A 12727-nucleotide genomic window follows, 5' to 3' on the forward strand; every position below is an offset into this window, starting at 1 on the left:
ATTATCAAGAAATTGAATACACTAATGTTAAATTTCCTATGGGCACCTAATATACCTAGGATTGCATTAAAGAAACATACTAATAGCTAGTCTCAAGGGGGCATTTCTTTTCCAGAGTTTTACTTATATACTATCTCTTCTATTATAAAAGTTATTACTTTGTTAATAGATCAGTCATATGTTGCAAAATGGAAATATTATTGGGAACTAATTAGTATTCACTTCATGAAAATCTCTTTAACACATAAAAATATGATTGTAAATAACTCCATGCTATGGTTATTAAAAGAATTCTGTACTTCACCTATTACACCAAAATATATAGTTAGTTATCCATTAAACATTATTATTAGTTATCATAATTTTATATTCATGCATCCTAAGTATAAGGAATGAAACTTTATTATATTCCCTATAATGTATACATGAGGTATGCTTTTGTCATCCACTTCTGAAAGAACTCATTTAGTCACAGAAAATGATCTAAAATACTGGTATCAGTTGCTATCTGATAATAAAGTTAAAAGTTTAGACTTCTTAAAACAAGAATTTGATCTGAGAGAAACTTATTGGTTAGAAGTTCAGACCTTTAGACAACATCTCATTAATAAAATTGATTTAATATCTATAACAGTTAAATAATCTATTCTAACACTGATTGATTACTTGATATTAAATTTACAACATAAAGTTTCTGATAAAGGTAGGCTTTCATACATACATAAAATTATTAGAGAAGAAACTTATTACAATGTAGATACCTATTGGAATTATTTTACTTCCAGTAATGGTGAATTACCAAATCAACAAGATAAACAATATATATTGGAATCTGCCTATAAAACAACTTCTTCCATTATCTGGAGACTTTTTACTTGGAAATTTTTACATAGATCCTTTTATACACCTTTGATGATGAATAAAATAAATAATAAAGACAATCTATGTAAAAGATGTAATGTAGAAATTAATGCTGATTGGGCACATATGTTTTATGACTGTATAAAATTGAATGAATATTGGAAGTCAATTAATGATTTTTTGCAGGCTCTTTTACAGATAATTTCATTATTTCTAAATCTCTTATATTATTCAACACTCCTGTACCTCAAAGTGTTAAAAGGTTAAGCTTCCCTTGTTATGGTCTATTCTAGCAGTGGCTAGAAAAATAATAACCAGAAATTGGATTTCAGATACGCCTCCTTCGTTTAATGAATTTAAAAATGTTATGACTGTAGTGTGCCATATGGAATTGATGACAATAAAATCAAGAACTACCAGAAAAACATCTTACTATATTATATGGGATACTTTACAAAATTTGTTAAAAAAATCTTAACTTCAATAGCATGTTATTTTAGTTTAATTAATTGATTTGATTGTAGTGGATGTCTTTGTAAATACTTTGGTTATTTTATTGAATGTTATAACCATTTCTATTTTAATTACTTGTATAAAATTGTTATGATATTTATTTTATATGTTAAAAACAATAAACTTGTTTTTAAAAAAAAAGAAGTATTATAAGAAAAGGCAAAAAGAGCTAAGCTAGATTATATAAAGAATGCCAGAACGTATGGCACAGTGACCTAGTGAGATATGTAGTTTGCTCCTAAAGCAAGAAGGAATCCTAGTCTAGTTAATTAGAGATTTTTGGTAAAATAATAATAATAATTATAATAATAATAATAATAATAATAATAATAATAATAATAATAATAATAATAATAATTGGTAAGTACTGTAGCTGGACGGTATGGATAACTGAAACATACAGGGCCATACCCCTGCAGAGATGCAATTCAAGCCTGAGATAATAGAAGAGATGCTGGCCATGAAATTATTCTATATGGAATGAAAGAAGCTTCAAGAAAAAGAGTTTAACAGATCATACAGGATAATTCAAGGAATACATATGGGATAGGCTTAAAATGAAGGGATGAAGTTAAGGCTGTAATTGGGGCCTGGATCATTGAAGAGACAGGAACAGTTAGGAAACATGTAGAAAGTGAAATAAAAATACTGGGGGAAATAATTCCACCTCTCCAAATGAACAGAGAAGGTCACAGGAAATAAGTAGATGGACCAAAAAGGAGTATGATGAAAAAAGTATAGTTGGACAAGACTGAGCTATCTGAATTACTGAGAGAAAGAATGAAGGGAGATTACCTCTTGTAATATCATGAAGATTTCACTAACACAGAATGTATCATAGAAGCTAAATGTTTGAGGCAAGGGGGACAGTTAAAAAGAATCTCAAGTGGCAGGGTTCTAACAAGGGATTAAAACAGAAGGGGACAAGACAGAATTTATTAGCATTGTTAAGAGTCAGGACTGATGCTACAAGCAAGCAGTAATGCCTGACAGGGTTGGCATTATCAGAAAATTAAATGGGGTATTGTAAGGCCAGTGCTGCAGGTTGAGTGCCATATTACCCATGTTGTTGTGCCTTTCGGCTTTTCCCGGTTAGGGGACGCCACAGCGGAACTCTGGTCCGCTAACGATTGGCAGTAGTTTTTTATGTGCCGAGTTGCCAGCTCTGACGCACAACCTTCAACGAAGGTATGCCCATTCACGCATGTCTCCACACAGAAGATGCTTTAGTTGAGAATCGAACGGGACAACTTCTTACTGTGAGGAGACAACGCTACCGCACCACCACCACCGCAGTGCTATATTTCCCATGAAAATTTATTAATTCCCAGATAATTCCTACCCTTCTTGGACTATCTGTTAAAATGCTTTTTATTTTTTTATTATTTTTGTTTTTATGTATTTAATATAAAATATTTAGTCTGTCTTACTATTGCATATGTAGTTGTTGCTGGAGGAAGTAATGTGCATCTAAAATCTAATGTCTCCACACACACACACACACACACACACACACACACACACACACACACACACACACACACACACACACACACACACACACACACACATACACTTATGCCTAGCAGTTACAACCACTTTGATGACTGATTTCTACTTGAATGTCTCATTGGTATAAAACGAATTTAAAAAAAAAAATCAGTGTGTCCTCCACTATGCCTCTTAAATCAGCCCAGTCTTGCAGAATGCCCCTAATTTTGTTGCATGGTTTTGCTCTAGCCCTTTTAGAATGTTTGATTTACATCCCCAAAGACATGCTGCAAGTGGATTGGACATGCTAAAATTGGCCCTAGGCATGAGCGCGTGCAAGTGTGTGCCTTCCGTGGAAGGTTGGGTTCCGGGCTGGCAACTCAACACCATAAAACTTCACTGCCAATCATGTGAAGACAAAGTGATCTGCTCTGGTGACCCCTAACCGGGAAAAGCCGAAAGAGAGAGAGAGTAATGTCAGACATCAGAGTTTCATACTTATTGTTTAGAAAATGTGTGCTGATGGACTTACCTCTGGCAGTCAAAAGAAGTTAAAAGGTATGCACGGCCTCTCTGTCTTGCTCATTTTCTGTCTTTCTCTCTCTCATATTCACACACATACACGCATATACGCAAACACAGATAAACATGTTACTCTTTTTTTATTTTGTTATATGCAATTTTCAACTCATTCTTGGAGACTGATTCATTAGTCTTCTCAAATAATAGGCTACACATTTTATCTAAATAAAATTATGTATCTAATTTAACTAGTGAAGAATGTGAACTTTTGTCAGGTAAAATCCTCAATATTAGTTTATACTTAGAACTTTAGTTTAAAGTTATAGTGCTGTTTTTGTAAAACTGAATATTATTTTTGTAAAGTTTTTGTAAAAACAACTTCCATCCTTTAAAAAAAATAACTATATATATTAAAATTATAATTATAAACAACCACCCATAAAAAACTTTTGGACATACATGTTCATCTTTTATTAAACAAATGCTACTGACCATATAAGCATCAATGCACATTCCAATATTATATTTCCAAAGATTTTAACTTAAGCATACATTTAATATAACAATATTCATTAAGCCCCGGTTGGGCATAAGCATTAGTCCTTAGCTGCCACAACAATTCTGATTATTCTAGTTTTAGGTTGTTTATAATTATAATTTTAATATAAATAATTATTTTTTTTAAAGGATGGAAGTTGTTTTTACAAAAACTTTATAAAAATTATATTCAGTTTTACAAAAACAGCATTCTAACTTTAAACTAAAGTTCTTTTTAATGAATTGAATTCTTAATTGTATAATTAGTAGGCTTATTTAATGATGATGGTTCTTGGGAAATGTTGCCTGATGAAGTTCATTGTGGATTGTGAATGAACAAAAGCGCTAACAATAAATTATTTGGGATATTTTAAACTCTCTTCTGGCATCACTTGTTTTAACATATTACATTGAGTTAATGCAAATACCTTTCTTTTGATCATCATATTATTCTGACGATATTTGGCCTCCCTAAAATTTACACAGGTTTGTGTACTCCATGTATGCACCCTATTGTGGATGCTCGTCAGTCAATTACTGCTCCCCTTGCTAAGTATTTAGATTTTAAGCTAAAATACCTCTTACGTTGTGAGAAACATTTATACATTGACTCTTGGGATTTTTTAAAACATTGTAATAATTTAATATTCAATTATCTCTTTCTTTTCTAACAGTGAATGTTAAAGAGCTTTAGACTGTAATTCCACACAATTTAGGAATTTTATGGTTTACAGATTTTTTTATCTAGGAAAGGAATGAATCAAGATCTTGTTACTTTATATGAAGAAATTCTAGAAATGATTCTGGAAAACAATTAAATTTTTTTTGAAAAAGAATTTTATGTCCAAAAAACTGGTGTTGCAATTGGAGCTGCCTGTGGGAATCTGTTTGTGAATATTGCCATGTTAGAATGAAAGTATCGGTTTCTCTTTAATAATGAATGGTTTGAAGCATGTGAAGTATATCTTAGGTACCTGAACAATGTATTTATTGCATGGAAGTATGATTAAGCATGTATATCAAAATTAATGGATTATATTAATAGTACATCTTTCTTAAAGTTTTCACATGATATTGGGGGAAAACATCATTCACTTTCCTGGATGTGTTATTAGAGAAAGATCCAATTAATTATTGCTATATTTCCAAGATATATCACAAACCCACATATTATAATACGTTTTTGCATTTTAGCAGCTCTCAGCCCCTTAGTCAAAAATAAATTAATTTTAAAAGGGGAGTTTGTTAGAGTGGCCCACATGATCACAGGTTTTGAGGACTTTTTATCTGAATGTGAATTATTGAATAATATGTTCTCCAAGAGAGTTTATCCCTTAGAGTTCATTGATAATGTAAAAAATAACCCCCCAGATTTATTAATCTTCTGTGCAGGACTAATCTAGTCCTGCACAGAAGCGGCAGTTTAGGAGGACGGCAGCACGCCATGCATATTAATGGAGGCCTGACCTCCTATTCTTACATGGAGTGTGGACGAGTGGTGGGAGCATGTCTGAGATCAGAGCTGTCAGAATGAACACGCCCCTGCAAAAAAGAACAGCAGAAACTGTAAATAAATGAGTGAGACCGCTCATAGGTGTCCGCATATGCCCACCAACAGTCCCCCATGTGTACAACAGCAACAGGGCATAAAAATAAAAAGAGGAAACCCCTTTATTTTTTTTTAAACCCTGAGTACAGCTAACCGTAGGTACAAGGGCGTGCCCATCACTTACTATGGTTAAAGCAGCTGAAAAGGTTGAAGAGGATAACAAGGAATATATATGCAAATGAAGCAGCACAGCAATAGTGTAGTGGTTAGAGTATCCGCCTAACGAACAGGCATTCCCGGTTCAAGTTTCACTGCAACACATATCATTTTCCATGTGAAATCTGTACATGAACATATTTTTACATATTTTTGCTGTATAACCTACTAAATGACATTTAAGTGTGAACTGGAGTACTGCATTAAATGCACATTTGAAGTGTCAGTATCATAATGAATAAGGCACTACTAAGCAGGTTTAAACACAAATAAGCAGTAGTAAGCATATATAAGCACTAGTAAGAGTGTTTAAATGTGTTTGCATGGGGGTAAGCATTGTCTACACAGATTAAACAAAGTAGAAGCTAACTGAGTGTAAGAAACTGTAACCAGAGGTTAGCATTGCTTAGCTCCACACATACCCAAGCACACCCACTTACAACTGCTTTAAAGTGCCTTAATCACTCTGTACCCAATGGCTCATGTTCTGCCCAGCAACAAAATAAACAGCTTCTGCAAGGCTCGAACTCAGGACACCACTGTCACAGTCGTTAACCACTAAGCCATCATAGCAATACATATAAATGAGGTATCAGCAAACTAATCCTCACCACAGGAAAATCAAGCCAAACATGTGAACTGACTCTATGTACAGTGTGATGTATAACCTGCCACAAAACATAAATATGTGAACTGCAGTACTGCAGTAAGCATAGATCTGAGGTGTTATTGTAATAAAGTGTAGAAGTCTCCAGGTCTACATACAGTGTATGTACACATGAATCACGGATACCAGACACATATATAACCTGTAATGAAGAATAAATCACTGCCAAAAGGCAAATATAGTGCTAATTAAGTATTAAGCAATGCTAACCACAGCACAGCTCAACTTAGTAAGTGTAAGCAATGTGTAGGGGAGCCAATTCAATCTGCCTAGGGGTATACCTATTTAAGCAGTGCCAACCTTAGGTAAGCAGGTGTGCCCATAGCTTAGCCTTTTCAAAACAGGTCAATCATGGGAAAGTGCAGGAAATTGGCCATATTTAAACCCCACAGACAGGAATACTTCCCATTACTGATTGTAGCTTCAAACTGCAGGCAGAATGTCTGGTGTGGGTGAAGGCACTCGATTTAGAGCGCAGTGCTGGGGCATCCAGGAATCAAAATACATGGTATGGCTCCTGATAAAACATCATGAGCAGAGACTACTGCAGGGCCAGTACCAGGGCTAAAAGTATAAAATGGAGGCCTGGGACAGTCTTGCCCGTGACCTCACCAGTGCCACAGGTATCCCCTGGACTGGTGAGAAGGTCAGGCACCACCATGCTGACCTGAAGTGGTGGAGGGGGGGTGCACTAGAAAAGTGGATGCAGGAGTCTCGGCAGATGCCTAATGCCCCAGTACTAAGTACCCATTCTACTAAGTAGTTAATAATTGCCTAGCTTGTGTATACTATGGATAGGTAAGGCTAAATATCATTGTATTTCTCTGACAGCTGCAGATGAGCGGGCTGGGAACCAGCAAGCCCATGATGCTAGGTTTCAAAGGCTGCATTGCGAGGCAGGTTAGTAATTATTCAGCATGTGCTGTCACAGCAAATAAATATAAAAGCCTTAGAAAGTGTTGTACCAGTAGAAATAAATGTGTAATATTCTGTGAATAAAGGTATAACCCCTGGAGTGCTTCAGTTTACTCTTCTTTCATATGTTGTTGAACTGCTGCATATTATAAATAGCACTGTTGTATTAAGCAGTGTTATCCACACTGTGGTATGCAGATAAACTGTGTATGACGTTCTGTATGACAATGTTGGACATGCCAAGAGGTCAGTCATATTGTACAAGTGAGGAAGACTTACACAGAAAACAGTAGAAAGATGCACATCATTTCCCAGACAGCACAGTGTACTGTGATGTTAACTGTAATTTTTTTTTTTGCCACACATAGCAGGGGTTTGAATCCCGGGAGTGCTAGTAAGTTGTATGCATAATCATATCCACAACTGTACAGATTTTGTTACAGTGTTCAGATAGAAAGCTTTATGCATAATTACACCCAGCTGTACAGAATTTGCTAGAAAGTTCAAATATAAAATTGTTTGCATATTCTTACCCCATAACTCTTTCAATCTGTCCAGTATGTCCAGATAAATGGCCTACATCACCTGCCTGGTACCCTGTTCCCCTAAAAATCAGTGTGATGATCCAAGAAATGTAGGCATCTGTTAATGACATATAACTGATAGTCAGATGTATACATATTCAGAGAATGTATATGAAAACAAACCTGTCATTATTGCACCTCACCCAAAGTGTATGAGAGCAATTCTCAACATATGTTGCATTAACACCTGCATCTTGTAATGCCTGTATGTAAGACACAGGTCACATATATAATAATATATAAACATACCAGTGTACAATATAAGGCCACTGGGTAGTGTGATAATACATGTAAGGGACAGATCAGTGCAGTGACTAAGAATGTTCTGAAAACCATAAGGATGTATTAGTTGTTACTTGAACTCACTCTCTCACCTCTACCATGTGTGCAAAAATAACCCTCTATCGGTATGTGTACACTCCAAACTTATGTTGGGACATATGTCCTAATGGTTTATAAATATTCACATTTGTTTCTATGCATGTGCCATGTTAAAATACCCCCATATTTGTAGCCTATTGCCATCAATGAAACCTGCATGCTTTTGTAATGGCCACTGTTGTTCTATTTATGCATGTGTTCTGCTTGCTCTGCAACTGTTTTAAATCTGGTGTTTTGGGTTAATGGGAATACCTATGCATGCTGTTATAACTAATCCTGAATGCTGTTGACTATTACTAATCCATATCTGTCATAAACTTGCTACAACATAGCTCGCATGCAAAGGCTGATCCCAGCAGACCCACCGGTCCCACCTCAGCTGGCCATAGCACCGGGCACTAACATGTCTGGGGCCCAGCCTGGGACCTCCTCCTCCATTCTCCATTGGCCCTGCACCACCTTCAGGTGGAACCACTGCAGGGGATGGGGCTTTCCGTCCCTGACATCGAGGACAGAGAAGAACCTGTCACCCATCATCAGGTCCAGGCCATGGTGCATAGGGAGATCGATATATGGAGTTTTGAGACTGGCTACGCCAGCTTGAGGGCCGAGTGGAGCAATTAGAGGGTGAGCCTGCCCCTCCTGCACAGCCCCCATCACAGTCACCTTTGGGCTGTGAAGGTGTAGTGGTGACTGCCCATGGGTGGGGACTTCAGTCCCACTGTTTCCATCTGGGGGCTCATGGACTTGCAACTTCCAAACACCCCTCCCCATTCAAGGAGATCCCCCCCCACATGTGTCATATACTGCCCCTGTGTGCTGTCTTGTCTGTCTTGTCTGTCATCCTACCCAATTTATCCTCCCTGAGCATACCTCGTCTCCTACCCCAACATCCCACTCTCACCTTAAAAAAAAGGCAATCTGTTCCCAAAAAAAAAAAAAAAATCACGCCCCATACATAGTTGCTATTTTGCTCACATGTCCACTGGACACATGTAATCTGGTCAAATTGGCATCACAACATATTAGTGTTGTCCTCACCCCTCTCCCAGGGGTTGGAGTGTGCATATGTACCTCAAAATTCATTCCATATGCACAGCTGTTGCTGTAGAAGAAATGGGCAGCTATGGACCTTCCTTACACCCTTCCCTAGCTATCTTGTCTACTGTCTTTCCCTTTTTGTGCCCCTTTTCACCACTTTCCTATCACCCCTTTCTCTTTTCTTTTCTTTTAAATAAATTAGTGTGGGGGTAAGTGGGAGTAGGCACTTTTAAGCAGCAGTAAGTGGGTTTCAGCTTGTTTGCATGGGGGTAAGCTATGCCTACACAGGTTAAGCTATTCAGAAGCTAACTGAGTGTAAGAAACTGTAACTGGCAGTTAGCAGTGCTTAACTCTGTGCACACCCACGCAAACCTGCTTACAACTGCTTTAAAGTGCCTTAATCACTCTGTATCCAGTGGGCCATGTTCTGCCCAGCAACAAAATAATCTGCCTCTGCAAGGCTGGAACCCTGGACCCTGCACACCATACACAAAGTGATTTCTTCACTAAACCATGGCAGATATGCATAACCCTGATGTTTTCACAAACATATCATCCAGCTCAGTCATTCAACAGTGCAGATAATGTATTCCAACATGTAGATGTATGTGTGTGAGTCAATATATTAATGTCTAAACAGGTACAACATATCGATATATGTATATATATATATATATATATATATATATATATATATATATATATATATATATATAAATATATATATACATATATAAATATATATGAACATATAAACATGCAAATGCCTACCTCTATAGATATATATGTTTACATCTATATGTCTAAATATATATGGCAGGTTATATATATGTCAGCAGATATATATATATATATATATATATATATATATATATATATATATATATATATATATATATACGGACATACATCTATAGATAACAATGGGGAAATAAAAACATATATGTCCTCATGCAGCATTAATGGGGTTGAGAGGCCCCACACAATATACAGCTGGTACGAATAGATACACCCCCCAGCCAAGCACATCCCCCCTGTAATACAGTACCAAATGTTGCAGATCCCATAACCAAGACCAGACATGACATGGCCATCCCTGGGATACATATACTCAGACACATATACGCAGATACATATATATATATATATATATATATATATATATATATATATATATATATATATATATATATATATATATATATCTGTAACTACACATACACACACAGAGATATGTACAGTAAGATACAGATGTAGTACGTGCACCTAATATGTTGCAGCCAGTATTCCTACACTCACCACCTTACCAACTGGAGACTGTAAGAGCCACCCATATGAATGACATTCATAGCCTGCAACATATACCCACAGAGATATCAAGGGGTATAACACCACACACAGGTGTGCATAAATGAATGTGAAAGCATTTTCTGTGTACTATGACAGTTTATATGCCATGTCATATAGCTGTTTAGACAATGACATCCATATGAACAGTGTAATGCAACTGTGAAACAGTTATACTAAGACAGTAGTTAGGAAAGGTAGACATATGTTGCTGTCCAAGCCGAGGCCTTCAAGTAGTACAATAGTAATGACAGACTGGGCCACAGCATACCAGACAATCAACAGTATGTAATGCAGATATATAGATCAGCAGCCTCTATCTACACTCTGTACACAATCCCTAGGAGGTACAGACCCCAGTTGACACAATAGGGTGTATCTGTTACATAAAAAGGTATAACTGACATTATCACTATCACACCAACAAACAGAACATTCCATATGGCAGGAGACAGCAGGCCTACATTTACACAAGGTGGGTTGTATGGTAATGTACATCCAGATACATTAAGGCAGCTTACCCCAGATACCCACACATGTTGTAACAACCTAGGTTAGGCATGGTGCACCCCCTACACTCACTAATACTGGGTCATATAACACTGTTACATACACTGGCCTCTGGAGTGCATTAGGGCACACATGTATTGTGTAGGTGAAGCCCACACCTATATGGCCCAAACCCCCCAGTATGTGTGGGGGACACAACAGCAGTGGAGTGATGGCAGGAATAACAGCATGATATACACACATCCCACTACATAACAACCCCTGACAGTATGTCATATGTGCAAAGCCTGGTATGTAGGTGGAGGACAGAGGCTGGAACACAGGCACATATGTGTAAAACTGTTCACATACAGTAAGCAAGATATGTATATGTGTATATATCTATATGGATATATGTATTATTTTATATATATATATATATATATATATATATATATATATATATATATATATATATATATATATATATATATATATATGTTCACCATATGTCCTGCACATGGAGTGGAGCCCTACCTCAGCCCCAATATTCCCAACCTCTCAGTGCAAGGGGATGTCAAGTATATATTGCAGGTATATTTGTAGACTATTGCAACAGTAATAGGGATTGTCTTCACAGAAATGGTGAGTGTGGGAGGCCACATCTGCTAACTACTGGCAGACATCCTAAGGTCATCATAGTACAGTACGACTGCTAGCAAAGTAATGCCCCTGTGGGCTTCAGCTGCGATATGGCCAATATATGTGGACAGTCTGACACACTCTGGTCAGTCCAAGGGTATACACAGAATCCCTTCATGCAAGACATGTGGACCAGGCCTGTCAATGTGGATGTTAACAGCCATGTAGATGGGTATAACACGTAAATGCTGGCATACATTTGCCACTTGGGTTATGCATTCATACACCCCTGTCTGTCCTGACACATAATAACTGCTGGTACTGAGGTGCCATGGCCACATACTACCCACTAGTTAGTGACATACATCTGAGCAGCATCCCACTGCTTTGTCTGACATACATGACTGTTATGGTGGCCCAGCAGCAGTACATCTGGCAAGTACCTGGACATGACATTTCACTGGATAAGTACAGTAATCTGCTAGGCATGTATCAAAGCACAGTGCAGGCTACAGGCAGACTGAATCAACACTGGGCTACATCTCCTATGTGGGAATACACATGTACCTGCATAGATAGCAGGCTCTACAGGCATGTCACATCACAGAGTAACAGACACCTGTGTGAAAGTGTATAACCACAACCAATGTGAACACAGCCACAGCCACATATGGTAAGCTAGCATACTATTACAGTATATAGACTGTCTGATCTACACCATCCTCATATGAGCCACTCACACAACAACCATACATATACTGGGCCACTATACAGTGAAGTCCAATGCCTGTCTGTGGTATGGGGCATGTGTGTGTTCACCTCTACAAACATGTAAGCTGATAGGGTCCCATACAGTGGAGCAGCATGTAACATCAGATAGAACAGGACCAAGAACAATGACATCTACCACAGTCTCCACCCAGGCCAAGATACATATTCACTATACACACACTGTTGACAATTACCAGACTT

The sequence above is a fragment of the Protopterus annectens genome, chromosome 3.part0, assembly GCF_019279795.1.
Source record: "Protopterus annectens isolate FY-2018-M chromosome 3.part0, PAN1.0, whole genome shotgun sequence".
NCBI classification, from domain to species: domain Eukaryota; kingdom Metazoa; phylum Chordata; order Ceratodontiformes; family Protopteridae; genus Protopterus; species Protopterus annectens.